The 15,159-nt window shown below is 48.0% G+C and overlaps 1 long non-coding RNA gene across 1 annotated transcript in view; it reads right to left on the minus strand.

Annotated features, from left to right (window-relative positions):
* Nucleotides 1-841: 841 nt before the first annotated feature.
* LOC122730051 overlaps nt 842-15,159 on the minus strand; it is a 43,696-nt gene continuing 29,378 nt past the window's right edge. Inside the window, exons 2-3 of the long non-coding RNA XR_006353377.1 lie at nt 5,955-6,180; nt 842-4,415 (exon numbers count right to left, since the gene is read on the minus strand). This is a non-coding gene — a long non-coding RNA (uncharacterized LOC122730051). The remainder of the gene's footprint in view (nt 4,416-5,954; nt 6,181-15,159) is intronic.

Below are 15,159 nucleotides of genomic sequence, written 5' to 3' on the forward strand. Positions count from 1 at the left end.
ACAGGATGATTTCAGAAAGGCCTGGAATGACTTTTATGAACTGATGTGTAGTGAAGTGAGCAGAACCAAGAGGACATTGAACACAGAGACAGCAATTTTCTTTACTGAAGAACTGGGAATGACTTAACTACTCTCAGCAATACAATGATCCAAGACAATCCCAAAGGACTCATGCTGAAGCATACTCTCCACCTCCAAAAAAGAACTGATATTGATGGAGCACAGACTGAAGCAGGCTATTTGTCATTGTCTTTCATTTTTTTCTTTTATTCGAGTCTTCTTATACAAAATGACTAAGAAGGTAATGTTTTACATAATTGCACATGTATCACTTGTATCTGATTGCTTACTGCCTCAGGGAGGAGGAAGAAGGGATAAGATTTGGAACTCAAAACTTTAAATTAAAATGTTTATTATTATTTTTTAAAAATACTAAGAGCAGCACTTTTTTTGTGTGAGGCCATGAGGGTTAAGTGACTTGCCCAGGGTCACACAGCTAGTAAATGTCAAGTGTCTGAGGTCAGATTTGAACTCAGGTCCTCCTGAATCCAGGGCTGGTGCTTTATCCACTGAACCACCTAGCGGCCCCAAGAGCAGTACTTTTTATGAGAGCTAAGAATTGGAAACAAAGTAGGTACCCATCTATTGGCTTAACCAACTGTGGGCCATAAAGGTAATGGAATATGATTGTGCTGTACATGTGTGGGCAGCTAGGTGGCACAGTGGATAGAACACTGGCTCTGGAGTCAGGAGGACCTGAGTTCAAATCCAGCCTCAGACACTTGACACTATCTGTGTGACCCTAGGCAAGTCATTTAATGCCAATTGTCTCACCAGAAAGAAAAAAAAGAAAAAGAAAGGATACATGTGATGAATACAGAAAAGCATGGAAAGATCTACACAAACTGATGCAGAGGGAAGTCAGCAGAGCCAAGAAAACAACATCCACAGTGACTTCCACCATGTCAATGGAATGAACAACCCACAGGACTTGGCTGAAGAGGAAGGAGAGGATGTCTCCAGCCCAGCCCATGGGGGAGGCAGGAGGGTCACAGGGGCTACACATGGCACATGTTGTCAGACTTCCTCAATGTATTGATTGATTGTACTGGAAGAAAGACTTGGGCATGTTTGTCCTGGACAAAAGAAGACACGGAGGGGAAATGGTGGCCATCTGCATATATCTGAAGGCCTAGCAGAAAAAGGAGAAATTACTGTGTTCTGAACCTCCCCTGGAACTGGATGGCCACTTCTCACTTAAGGCTGGACTAGGGGCTGTTGCAGTCCCACACATCATAAAAGGAAAAGAGTGTGGCAAGATTCCATAAATCTGGTCAACACGATGACAATCTTGCCTTGAGAGATGAAAGGAACTCCCCTCCTCTTGACAGAGAAGTGGCAGACCACAGGTGTGGAATGAGGCATGCATATTCCGATAGAGCTAGTGTGATGATCTTTCTTCACTGTACTTGGTTAAAAGGGACGACTGTGTTAGGGGTGCGGTGGGGAGGGAGGAAGAAGAGAGCGTCTGGAAAACGTCATTAAAAAGGAGAGCTCAGGGTAGCTAGGTGGCGCAGTGGATAGAGCACTGGCCCTAGAATCAGGAGTACCTGAGTTCAAATCCAGCCTCAGACACTTAACACTTACTAGCTGTGTGACCCTGGGCAAGTCACTTAACCCCAATTGCCTCACTAAAAAAAAAAAAAAAAAGAGAGAGAGAGAGAGAGAGAGCGCATCCCCATGCCCTAGCCACAGCCAGTTCCCCATTTGTCTCTGCTCCTGTATCTGCAATAAGATCCCGGGGCCTAGGAATCTCTGACCCTTGTCCCCGCAATGAGTATCCTATTGTTGGGGTGCCCCAATGACCCCATGGCCAACCCATGGCCCCAGACCCGCTTCCTCCACCCCCGGGGTAGCTGGCGTCCTTGTCCCATCTGCGCCTGGGCATCTCCGTCTGACTGCCGTTCTGAGATGGCCGTGTAGCCCATCTCTGCTGTCCCCGCCTCCCAGAGTGCTGATGGAGTCACTGCCCGACTTCTCCCTCCGGTGAGCGAATGCTTGTGTTGGTTCAATGTGTTCGCGTCGTGCCTAGTCCCTAAGCCCATTTCCATGTCAGGGAATTGTCCTCAAGGCTTTACCTTCCTCCGCATTCAGCCTCGAGCAGGTTGAACCAGCATCGGGAGGCAGAGAGAAAGGTTCTCTCCCTTCCCGGGTTGAGAGTGCGAAGGTCGGGGGATGCCAGGTCTGGGACTCCCCGTGAGGAGGCTCCTGGCGTGTTTCCCTGGGGCGCCCGGGCCGGGGACTCTCCATTAGAGGTGCCCTTCTTGCCACAAGGACGGCAGTTGGGGCTAGCCCTGTGACGGCTCCTTTCCCCGAAACTGTGCTCCCTTGGCCATTTCTTAGCGTCTCTGGGGCTGGTTCCCTGAGCTCGGCTGACTGTCCTGATCACATGCAATATGTTATTGTTTCATGGAGGATGCCCCTTCCCTGCCCACTCAGCGGTCTTTCCGGCTGCCTCTTTTCTCTTCTCCTGCCTAGGACCTGTGCTCATTTTCTCTTCCTGCTGAAGGGGGAGAAGAAATTTGACACCGTCTCCTCCTACTTCTTTATTCAAATCTTACCATCAACATACAACTTCAAGGAACAACTGTGGGCTCCCAGTTCCCACAATCATTCCGAAGCCTTTTTCCCCAAGAAGAAAGCACTCCAGCTGTCTTTTCATTCAGCTGGCCTCTTTGTTCTATAGATGGGGAAAGCAGCCTTCCCTGAGACACCCCCCAATCTGCCAGATGCCAGAGAATTGTTCACCTTGCCCTCCATTTTGTGCCCAATATTCCTCCAGCTCCGGAAGGTGGGAGAATGTCTTCTAGTTCATTGTGTTAGGTGGGGGGAAAAAAGCCCAGAGTTCCTCTCCAAGAACTCTTTTCTCTCAGGCCTGAAAGGAAGCTGACACCCATCCCTTCTGGTGGGAAGGTCAATCCCAAAGGAGCTGCTTTTTTGGAGAGCTCTCTCCTTGTCAACTCCCTCAATGATGTCCCCAGCATCAGTGCTGGTGGGCTGGGCCTTTCCCTTCTTCTGAAAGACAAACCAGCTTGAAGGCGAATTCCTTGAGTCTTCCAATTCTCTTCCTTCTATTCCATTTTCATCTCATCTCCCTCCTTCATTGTGCCCTTTCAGGGACCCTTCACAAGGTTTATTCCTTCTCCTAATTCCTCTTGTGATCACAAATGACTCAGGACCTTGGCTAGTCTCTGGCTTCTCTTTTCCCACCTTCCCACTGGTCCATGCTGGTCTCCACCTTGCTCATCCCACTGTCCTTCTCCTCCATTGGCCACAGTCAGCTGTTCTTGATGTGTTGGTGTGAGGATGGGTTCCCAAAAGCCTGAGTCTGCTGTCATGTACAAGGCTGGGGATGGCGTCTGATGGAAACCCCCAGTCATCTCTTTATGCAAGTGATCATTTAGCTTCTTTGCCTAGACAAAGGTGAGAATTGTTTGTTCAGTGGAAGAACTGGATCCTAGGAGCCATTCTTTAAGGGATTTTAAGTTTTCATCTTCTCCATTCCCCTTTGAATGAGACCCCTTTTCTCTCAGTTACTCATCTCACTTTACCCTCAAAAGCTTCCCTGGAAGTTATAATAAAGCCTAATTCTCTTCCTTATTTAGGAAAAATGTGATGAAGGAAACTGGAATTCATTGATGAGATGATCATTTAAACATTAGCCAATAAGGTAATTAGCATTTCTAACCCTATATTTGAGCAACCTTCCCATTAGAGCACAAGAAAAACTTTGAAATGTTCAGACAGGTTGGAGGTGGGGCTCCAAGAAGAGTCAAGCCCCCATATCCTATTTCCCCCAACAGCTCTCTGCCAGTCACTGCCTTATGGAAGAGGAGACAGGCAGCCAGTTCTTTGGAAAGGAAGAAAAACAAGGAGATGCTTTAGTCACTAAGAGACATGCCTCTCCTCCTTTGTCTTTGAAGGGGACAGAGAAAACACAAGTCCAAAGTGTACTGGACCTCAAGCATCCAGAGGAAAGTGCAAACACTCTGTCAGGCACCTGCAGGATCCTTCACATGCTACACCCAGTCCCCCACCCCCCAGACCAAGCGTTTGTGAGCACTTAGATGACTGGGGGGTGCTTCACTTTGCACAGGGCACCTGCTGCTGCAGAAGCACTGCACCAAAGCCCAGGTCTCCCCAAAGCAAATGCCCGATGGTGCAGCCAGTCTTCACCCAGCTGGCCCTCCTGCCTTGGGCATCTATTTCACAGACGGTGAATGACCACGGCAAGCGGACGCCTCCAGGCCTCCATTTCTGACCTTAGGAGAGAAGACTTGGTAGTCTTAGTCCAGGTTCCTTTTGGCTGCCTCTGGATCTCTTGAGTATTACTTCTCTGAGTGTGTGTTACTTTCCTGCAATAGAATGGAAGTTCCTTGAGATCAGGGACTGTGTGAGTTCTGTCTTAGTATTTCTAGTGCCCAGCTGTTGGTCCATTGCTCTCGGGAGAGGACTGGGACCTTGGGAGGGAGATGGCATGACCCAAAGTGAATTGGATTTCCATGAGGGAGGGCTGTGCAAGGTCACCAGCCTCACTCTGGGGCCAGTGATATACATCAAGATATACAGCACAATGAATGGAGATGCCACTTGTTTGCAATGGGATAGTATTGTGAAAGGAGACCTGGGGAGACTTTTACGGACTAAGCCAGAATGGAGTGAATAGAATAAGAAAACAATGTATGACAGTGGTAACAACATTGTGAAGATGATTTGGAAAGAATAGTGCTTATTGATGCAATGACTGCCTGTACCTCCAGAGGACTGATGAAGGAGCATGGTCCCCCCTGACAGAAAGGTGATGGACTCGGGTTCAGAATGAGACATGTGCTTTGGGACATTTGTTTGCCTTGTCTGTGTCTGTGTGTTACGTTGTTGTTTCAACTGGGAAAGAGATTGGGGGAGGGGTGAAAGACTAGCTAATGATAGTTTCAGCATGAGAGAGAGAGGGAGAGAGAGGGGAGAGAAAGAGACAGAGAGGGGGGAAGGAGGGAGAGGGAGGGATGAAGGGAAGGAGAGAGAGAGGGAGGGAGGGAAGGAGAGAGAGAGAGGGAGGGAAGGAGGGAGAGGGAGGGAGGGAGAGGGGGGTAGAGAGAGAGACAGAGAGGGGGGAAGGAGGGAGAGGGAGGGATGGAGGGAGGAAAGAGAGGGAGAGGGAGAGGGAGAGAGAGAGAGAGAGAGAGAGAGAGAGAGAGAGAGAGAGAGGGAGGGAGGGAGGGAGGGAAGGAGGTAGAGGGAGGGAGACAGAGAGGGGGGAGAGAGAAGACAGAAGAGGAGGAGGAGGTCAATGAAGCATTTTTGAAAAAACTAAAAGAAAACACAAACCAGTGGAACAACTTTGAACGTAAGATGTTGAATTTATGATATTCTTTTTACAAGCTTCCTGTACATAAAAGTGATTTGTGTTTTCACACATGGTCCTCTTTTTCTTTTCTATTTCATATGCGGAAATGTTCTTTTTGGCATTTGTTAAATTTGGAATACAAATTTCAAATTAAATCAAAGTAAATGGAAACAGAACTGGTTGTCCTGACTGTTCCAAGCAAGGCAAGCCATCCTGGACCCCCCTGCACAGTTCAGTTCAGGTCCTATGAGTTTCTTGGGAGAAGTGTGTCCACAGTACCCCATTTATTGTTCCAGGTCCTCCCCCAACCCTATGAGTAGCCTCCTCACCAAGCTCAGTAAACCCTAGAGTATGCTGAGGTGCTCCTTCCTTGCAGGTGGATGGAGGTCAGGGTTGTTATTTCTGATCCCTGAAACATGTGATGGGAGGAGCTACTCAAAGAGAAACCAGAAGGGTGAAGTAGGTGAAGACCCCAAGGCTGGCTCCTTGTAGTGAGGACACCTGTGTAGCATTCAAGGGGAGGCCAGTCAGCCAAGTGTCAAGAACAAACCTCGCAGTGCTCGGGTCTGCATCCAGCTCCTGACCCTGGGAAAGGAAGCCCGCTGAGAGAAAAGTAGTTCAAGGACAGGTGGGCACAAGCCTTAGCAAGCACGGGCACCTCATTGGCCAGCAAGGGTCTGGGGCCTTTCAGCAGGGGACTAGAGTCTTCACCACCACCTAGTCTCCAGCGCATTCCTGTCCAAATGTTCGCGCTCAGAACAGAGATCTGGACCTACCTGTAAAGGGACAAAAGGAGGTTGTGATAAGTTAAAAGGCACATTCTACATCTTCACAGCATGAACTTCTGCCACGACGTTTTGGGGACAGACCCCTGATGCTTCACTCTGGCTGCCCAAAGCGTCCGAGCACTCCTTGTGGATGAGTCACAACTCACAGTTTCTTAGTTTTTCTCACCATGCAAAGGGAAAAAAAATCGAATTAGGTATAATTCGAACTAAAGTGGTAATGACTAATATGTGTAACCTTTCCCCTCTTCCATTCACATTCCAGGTGGTTTGGATTCTGTAAGAGGTACTCATCAATGAAACTAATTAGTGAAGGAAGGGAGGTCCATGCCTGTAGCATGCTAATACAAGTATCCTCCCGCCCCTGTCCCACAAGACAGAAGAACAATAAGGCCCAGCAGCTGAGAGTTAACTTTCTCTGATATCCCGATGGGACCCAGAGAGTAGAGCTGACGTTGCATCCTATCCAGAGGACTCCCCAACCCCACAAGGAGTTGAAGCATCCAGGCCCCCGTCTCCTCAGCCCTGGACTATTGCAAACATCCTGCCCAAGATCTCTCCACCCGGCTGCCAGACTGAGTGCAGGTCTAACCCTGCTCCCCCTCCCCCACCCGGGCCCCTCCCCATCCAATAAATTCCAGGAGCCCCCTAGGACCCCCAAGATCAAATCCCAAAGCTGGTCATCTCCTACTTTCCAGTCTTCTTACACCTTCCCCCCACAATCCAATGACATTGGCCCAAGGACACATCTTTCTTATTCATGGAGTCTCGACTCTGTGCTTTCCAATGGCCATCCCACATGGGCACCCAGAATCCCCTCCCTCCTCATCTCTGCCTCATGTCTCCTCCAGCTCCCCTCTAAGCATTGACTAAATTGTTCTAAACTGTCTGCTCAAAGCCTTTCACTAGAGGCAGCCAGGTGGTGACAGAGTGCACAGAGCTCTGGGCTTGGAATCAGAAAGACCTGAGTTCAAATCCAGCCTCCGACCTTTACCAGCTGTATGACCCTGGGCAAGTCACTTCACCTCTGTCTGCCTCCATTTCCTCCACTCTAAGATGGTAACAATCACAGCACCTGCCTCCCAGGGTTGTTGTGAAGATCAGATGAGACCATATTTGTAGAGTCCTCCGAACATTCATGATCCTGAGACCTCTGTCCTGTGGATGTGTGTATAATGAGCACATGCCTGTGTCCGGACCTACCACATCATACAGATATCATGCATGTAAATACTGTTGGCATGCTGTCTCTCCTAACGCCGAGCTCCTCAAGAACAGAGACTGGTCGGTGGATCAGCTGGTTTTCTGCCTTTCTCTATACCCCCAGCCCTTAGCTCAGTGCACAGAACGGAGAAGGTGCTGAGTGGTATTAGCTGTGATGATGACAATGGTGATGACGTCACTCTTGAGCTATTGTTGGAGACGTGGGAAGACCACAGGAAACAGAAGGACCCCACCCAACTGGAAAGGCAAACGTGGCCCAAAATGGTGACAAAGGGAAGAGCCAAGAGTCTGTCAACTACAGGTCAGTGAGCTGAGCTCTTGGCTCTGGAAAAACCCCAGGGAGCCTTCTCAGAGAGAAGAATCGTGACCCATGGGAAGGGGAAGCAGCTATGCCCTGGAGGCCCCTGGTCACACACACCCTCCTGCCCAGAAAGGGCATCCTCAACAAAGTCACAGCTTTTCAGCAGAGTGTTTGGTGAAACTTGCCCCATTTTCTCTGGAAAAAGATGAAAATGAATGGGTTAGACAGTCATGCTGTCAGATGCCATCAGAGCCGGGCTGAGGCTGGACTCAGAGAAGCTGTGCCCGGTTGTGACAGGACCCCTCACCCCACCCCACCCCACCCCCGAGGACCAAGAAGCCTACGCATGGCTTCCCACTCTGGACTTGGCAATGGTCTTCAGCTCCTGCAACTGTGGTTTCTCCCAGAATCCCCATTTTGAGGAAGAGGCTGGGCCAGCCCTCCTTCATTGTCCAGACTCTGAATTGTACCCCCAAGGGAAGCTGAAATAACACTTTCAGTCCTTGTATCTCTGATAGGTCAATGGATAGGATCCAAAAGCTCTCAAGAGAAGAACTGAAAACTATCAATACCAAATAAAAGATTATTCCCAATCACTAGCAAGAAAAATACAAATCAAACTAACCTGAAGCTGCACCTCAGACCCAGCACCTTTGCAAAATTGGTGAAAGAGGAATAATAGTAATTGCTGGAGGGATTATAGAACCAGAGATCTACTGATGCATTTTTGGTGGAGCTGTGAATTGGTCTGAACACTCTGGAAAGCAAATTGGAATTGTGCTTCTAAAATAGTAACTCAAATGTCTATCCTCTTTCCTCAGAGATTCCCCTGCTGGGTCTACATCCCAGACAGAAAGATCCCTCGTATTCCAAAATACTCATAGCAGCATCTTTGGAGCAAAAACTTGAAACAAAATAATTGTCCATACTGACAATTAAATAAGCCCCCATAGGGGGAGTGGAGAGGAAAGGAGGTCAGAGCATCTGTGCATGAAGGGTTGAGAAGGGAAAGAATCCAGGTATGTGTGATAGCTCTTCCCTGTTGGCTTCTCCATTGGATCTGGCCTAGTTCCTCAGCTAAGGAAGGGAGTGAGAGAAAGGGAAGAGTACCCCGAGGGGAGGTGGGTCTTTGTGGTCTAGGCTCCAGGAAAGGGGCCAAGGGAAAGCAAAGGGGAAGGATGCTCCTGGTGGGGTCAAGTCTAGGAGTGGTCACTGACAGGAGGTGCCCGGTGGGGCTCTGAAGTGACTAGGTTCGGAGTGTGGCCACACTTAAAAGCTGGTCCTCAAGCCCTGGTAGGAGCCGGCCCTCTGGGGAAGGTTGGTCTGCGAGGTGAGTTGAACAGAATGAGTATAGTTGAGAGGGAAGAATAATAATCAATAATGAGCAGGCATTTCCTAAGCACTTTACTGTAAGAACACGATATCTCCTTTCATCCACACAACGACCTTGCAAGAATGCTACCATATGGGGGCAGCTAGGAGGTGCAGTGGATAAAGCCCTGGTCCTGGATTCAGGAGGACCTGAGTTCAAATCTGGCCTCAGACACCTGACACTTACTAGCTGTGTGACCCTGGGCAAGTCACTTAACCCTCATTGCCCTGCAAAATAAAAAAAAAGAGTGCTACCATTAGGAACATTTTACTGATGAAGAAAATGAGACTAACTTGTCTGGGATCATACTGCAAGTAAAAGTCAGAAGCAGGATTTGAATCCAGGCCTTTCTGACTATGTCTGGCACTGACATCTAGACCACCTGTGCACAAATGAGAGGTACATGGAACAGTACCTGTGAGAGGGAGAAAATTAATCAGGCTGAGGGGTTATGGACCAATTACATCTCTGGACAACACCCTCTCCTACTCCAGGAAGGCCCACATGTCGAAGGCTGCCCTGGCCAGGGGGATCGGGGTGCCTGCTGGTCTCTTTGGGTCTAGCCCAGACCCGACCCTGAGGCTTGACAAGCACTGTCAGAGGGAAGGCATGAAAGGGGACGCCAGGAATGAGAAGCAAAGGCCGACTCCGGCAGGGGCCCCTCTGCTCCAAGCCAGAGTCTGTGGTCTCTGGCAGATGCTCACAAGGCCTGTGAAATTCGTGCACTCGTTCTCGCTCGCAAGGAATGAAAGCTCGCCAGACTCGCCTCTTATTGATGTCGAGAGAGAGAGAGAACAGCCCGTTCCATGGGGTGCTGCCCTGTGGGCCTCCATTGAAGAGTTCCTTCCACTGTCCCCCATGCTTCACTGGGGTGGCTCATCTCCACCCCCACTACTCACTGTTGGATTAGAACTGAGATTCCAGGAGCCCTCTGCCCACTCAGTGGCTGGTCTATGGAGAGCCCTGTATCCTCCCAGCCTAGGTTCAGCCCACCTGGTCCCTGGCCCCCTCCACCCCTGGGGACCATCCAGAGGGTCAGGGACAGGGTTTGGAGGAGCCAGAGCCTTATGAGCTGAACAGAACTGTTTGTGCAATAACAGTGATGTTATGATAATAAGAAACAATATGGATGACTTAAGACCTCTTACCAACAGTGATCAACCACATTCCCCAAGGACCAGTGATGAAGGATGTTGAAATGATTAATTTTTTTAAATTAAATAAAAAATTAAGCCATGGTCACCTCCCCAGGTCAGTTGGTCTAATGACATGAGGGAAAGAATCTCTCCTGGGAAAGCTGTGTCAAGAACACCTTTGGGAAGAGGGGAGAGGAGGCTCAACAATGCACTGAGGGAGAGGAGAGGACAGGAGAGGACAGGACAGGACAGGACAGGACAGGACAGGATGGGACAGGAGAGGACAGGAGAAGACAGGACAGGACAGGACAGGACAGGACAGGACAGGACAGGACAGGACAGGACAGGAAGGGAGGGTTTGCAAGAGACATCCAGCAGAGTCAGGAGCTGAGCTCAGAGGACAAAGAAAGCAATGGACATCCTAAGAGAAATGGGAAGCCAAAAATCGTGGAGAAATCAGAGGGAAAAAAGAATTTTCAGCCAAGGAGAACAGGATGATCTGCACAGCCCAGACCTGACCCACAGACAGCAGTGTTAGGCTGAGAGTACAGAAGAGATTACCTTCACAGTGGCCCACAAGCCACAGCCACAGTGCAAGCATTTGTAAGGACTCAGGAAGCTGGTCCCAGTTTGGGAAAGAGACAGAAAGGAAACGATGAGTTTCAGGAATGTAGGAAGGAAAAGATGAAAGAATTCTGGAATATTCAGGGGCTGAAAACTGAGTTTACATTTTGAAAGCAATACCAAGTGCCGTCGACAGCCTCAAGAGGAGAGCCAAAGATAACCCCACAGTTGCATTCCTAGGAGATGAGGAGGGTAATGGAGTTAGCAGAAACCCCCAGAAAGAAGATGCAGGTCTCAGGCCTCCCCAAACCTCAGAGCAGATTCCAGCAGCAGCCAGCATCCCCCAGACTTATCCAGACGGAGCCTGGGAGCACCCTTGCTCAGCACACAAGGGGGGATGACAAGAGGCAAAGACTTTTCCTGGGATGGAGGCCAGGGCCAGAAGGAAGGTCAGGGAACGGACAGCATTAACAGTACAACAGCATCATAGAGAGACCCGGGTGAAAAAGACATCGGGGGGGGGGGGCAGCTAGGTGGTACAGTGGATAGAGCACCGGCCCTGGAGTCAGGAGGAACTGAGTTCAAATCCGGCCTCAGACACTTAACAATTACTAGCTGTGTGACCCTGGGCAAGTCACTTAACCCCAATTGCCTCACCAAAAAAAAAAAAAGAAATCTGGGGAAGCCGAGCACATACCTTTTATCCCATAGCATCAGGTCCTGTTAGCGATGGCCGCTCAGGCAGGCTCATCAGGACACAGTGCAAGGCAAGGGGCGAATGAAATAAACCTGAGTCAAATATGGGGCATGGGGGAGGGTGTGCGATTTCAGAGAGTGCATACAAGGAAGAAGGCTGCAGCCCCAGGCTGAATGAAGAGCAGTTTATTAAACAGACAGGACCCCTCATCAAGTGGGCTCAGGAGGAACACCCCAGCCACACCAGCCCCAGAAGACCTTGGGCTGAGCTATGGAAGGTAAGGCGCTCCCACCCACAACAACACCAGCAAGTTTAGGACTGAGGGTCCAGGTCAGCCCGTGAGCACCAAGGACAGAAGAGCAATCCCTGGTGACTGAGTTCTCCTAGACCTCATAAAGCATGTGCCCCCCTTTCTCCATGCAGTAGGTATAACACTGCCTTGAGCTGGCACATGCCCCTTTTAGCCTTTACTTTAGAAGAAACAGGGACCAGTCCAGTACACAGTAGGTACATGATACATTTTGGTTGAATTTTAAGGGACAAGATAGCAGATTGATAGAAAGCTACCCCTAAGTACAGGAAAACCTGAATGATTTGCCTGCTTATAAAATCTACCAAAGATTTCTACTTTTTGGCTGTTTTTTTTTTCTTTTGTGAGGTTTTCCCTTGTGTTCTGATTCTTCTTTCCCAATGTGACTAATGCAGAAATATGTTTAATGTGACTGTACATATGGAACCTATATCAGACTGCTTTTCATCTTGAGGAGGGGGGAAGGAAGGGAGGGTGGGAGAAAAATTTGAAACTAAAAATCCTATGAAAACAAATGTTGAAAACTATCTTTATATGTAACTGGAAAATAATAAAATACTTTTAAAAATAGACCAAAGAAAGAACAGTACATCAAAATTATCTACTGTCTATGGGGGAATTGGTCCATCTTCATGAAGAGCAAGTAGAAAGTAGAGATTTGGCTAAGCAGAATCTGAGAGGAAAAGCTGACCTCCCAGCATGATCATTACATGGAGAGTAGAATTGGGTACTTGTCCCTACCAGGGGGAAGAAAGACCTAATCAACTTCCCAAGCCAACCACACTTTGTTTCAGAGAGCTGAGCTACTGCCCCTGGGGCTGAGCATCTCTTCCTCACAAGCTGGGAGGCTTCTACTTGGAAAGAACTAGAGCAGGTTCTTCTGGTCCAAGGGAGAGTTCCTGCTCATCCTGAAATAATAGGAGAGACCACAGTCAAGCATTTCAGCTGACCCGAAACAAATCTGGAAGCAGGAGTGAGGACAACCAGCCATAATGCAGGGTCTGTTGGGTAGCAGCTGGCAGGGAGACACTAGTGGGGCAGCCAGACCAAAGCCAGTAGGAGCCCTCTGAGGACATTGGCTGTCCTAGAACCTTGCAGCACTGGAAAGATAGCCCAAGTCCCCAGAGTAAATGCAGAAAAGGAAACATGGAGACACTATCTGAGTGTACCTGAACAGTTCTTCTGCCCACAATCATCTTCATGCTCCAGAAGTTCCTTGGTATAAACTCCATGCCACCAACATTGCCCAATTGATCGTGCAACATTATGCAGTACACACTGTCCTAGACTCTACATACAGTGCCATCCCTACCCTCAAGGAGTTTCCCATAGACCCTTTGTGATCAATAAGTCCCACCTGGTAACCAGTCCCCTGGTCATATTCCAATTCTGTATCAACTGATCTCTGTATGACCCACTCATTTCTACTGCCACATTTGAGACAGAACATATAGGTTTCCATGGAAGTTTCTCACATACCAGTTAGCACGGGTAAGTTAACTAGATGGAAATGGCTTCCCAAGGACACCTGAGTCTGCACCAATGCCGCTGGAGTCAAGAGGATAAAGGGGAAGAAGGGAGAGCCACTGATGGAAGTGGTATAAGAATGGGAATGAAGTCCTGGAGTCAACAGGATCTGGGCTTCTGTACCTAGAGGAGGCTGAGTGTTTGCCAGTGGCCTTTGGGGCTTTAAGGGAGCCTGCCCTGGTTCATTCGCTCAAGCTGCCAAAGACCTCACTAGGGACAAAGCTGTCCAAAATGCTGAGGTCCATAGGAGTCTCTGGGGCTCCAAATGGCACACAGTCCTGCAAGGAAATCAAGACTCCCTGAATTCAGGCACCACTAAGATATGTGGACAGTTCCTGCATCTCTCAGAAATGAAAAACACACATCCAGACAGTAACACCCACGAAGCATCTGTTTTCACACACATGTACATGCATGCAGACCACATCCTGCATTTGCCTTGCTGAAATAAGCATCATTTCTTTCTTAGAAGCTTCCTAGGCAGTCAACAGTGAGGAAAGGAAGCAGACTTCATGGTGTGAGTTATGTGCCAGACAGTTCCAGGCTTCCGTCCTGTTGCACCATGTTGCTTGAGTGGCCTTTATCACTCAGTATGAATGATCGTGGGCTCAGGAAGGAGCCTTAGACATAGACAGTGAAGGAAATCGAAGAAAATATCTGACCTGGTTGGTACTTCTAATCCCAGTGGGTGCCTTGGGAGGGTAGATATAAGCCACAGCAGTGACTAAAAGGCAGAGGAACATGACCAACAGGGATCCTTTCCACAGAACAGCTTTGGAGAATAGTAACAAAAGGCACTCCCAATTTTCAAAATCTGATAGCAACCCCTTTGCATCCCAGGTGCTGGGAAACCTGACTAATAGCATTTGGTAGACAATGCAACTTATGCAGGTATTTTACTGAGCATGACTTTTCATAACTCTTAGCAACAGGACAAATTCAACCCTGGAGAATCTCTTTTTAAAAGAGTATTTTTTTTTCCAATTACATTTTTAACATTCATTTTTTGTTGGTTTTTTTGGGGGGGGGCAATGAAGGTTAAGTGACTTGCTCAGAGTCAAACAGCTAGTAAGTGTCAAGTGTCTGAGGCTGGATTTGAACTCAGGTCCTCCTGAATCCAGGGCTGGTGCTTTATCCACTGTGCCACCTAGGTGCCCCCTTAATATTCACTTAAAAATTTGACTTACAAATTGTCTTCCTTATTCCCTCATCACCCCCTCCCTAAGATGCTTAGCAATTTAGTATAGGTTATGTGTGTGCAATCATGTAAAACACTTTCATATTAGTTATGTTATAAAAGAAGAAACAGAAACATAAAGAAAAAAAGAAAAGAAACATAAAAACCCAAAGAAAATGAAAATAGTATGCTTCCAATCTGCATTCAGACTCTATCAGTTCTTTCTCTGCATGTGGAGAGCATTTTCTATCATGAGTCTTTTAGAACTGTCTTGGATCATTGTTTCTGAGAAGAGCTAAGTCTATCACAGTTGATCATTGCACAATGTAGCTATTACTGTGTATAATGTTCTGGTTCTGCTCACTTCACTTTGCATCAGTTCATGTAAGTCCAGGTTTTTAAAAAATCTGCCTGCTCATCATTTCTTATAGCACAATAATATTCTATTACAGTCACATACCATAATTTGTTCAGCCATTCCCCAGTTGATGAGAATCCCCTCAATTTCCATTTTTTTTTTTTACCATCACAAAAAGAGTAGTGGTTTTGCTGGATCAAAGGGTATGCACAGTTTTATAGTCCTATGGGCACAGTTCCACATTGCTTTCCAGAATGGTTGGGTCAGTTTGAAATTTCACCAATAATGTATTAATATCCCAATT

The sequence above is a fragment of the Dromiciops gliroides genome, chromosome 5 (genome assembly GCF_019393635.1).
Source record: "Dromiciops gliroides isolate mDroGli1 chromosome 5, mDroGli1.pri, whole genome shotgun sequence".
NCBI lineage: Eukaryota > Metazoa > Chordata > Mammalia > Microbiotheria > Microbiotheriidae > Dromiciops > Dromiciops gliroides.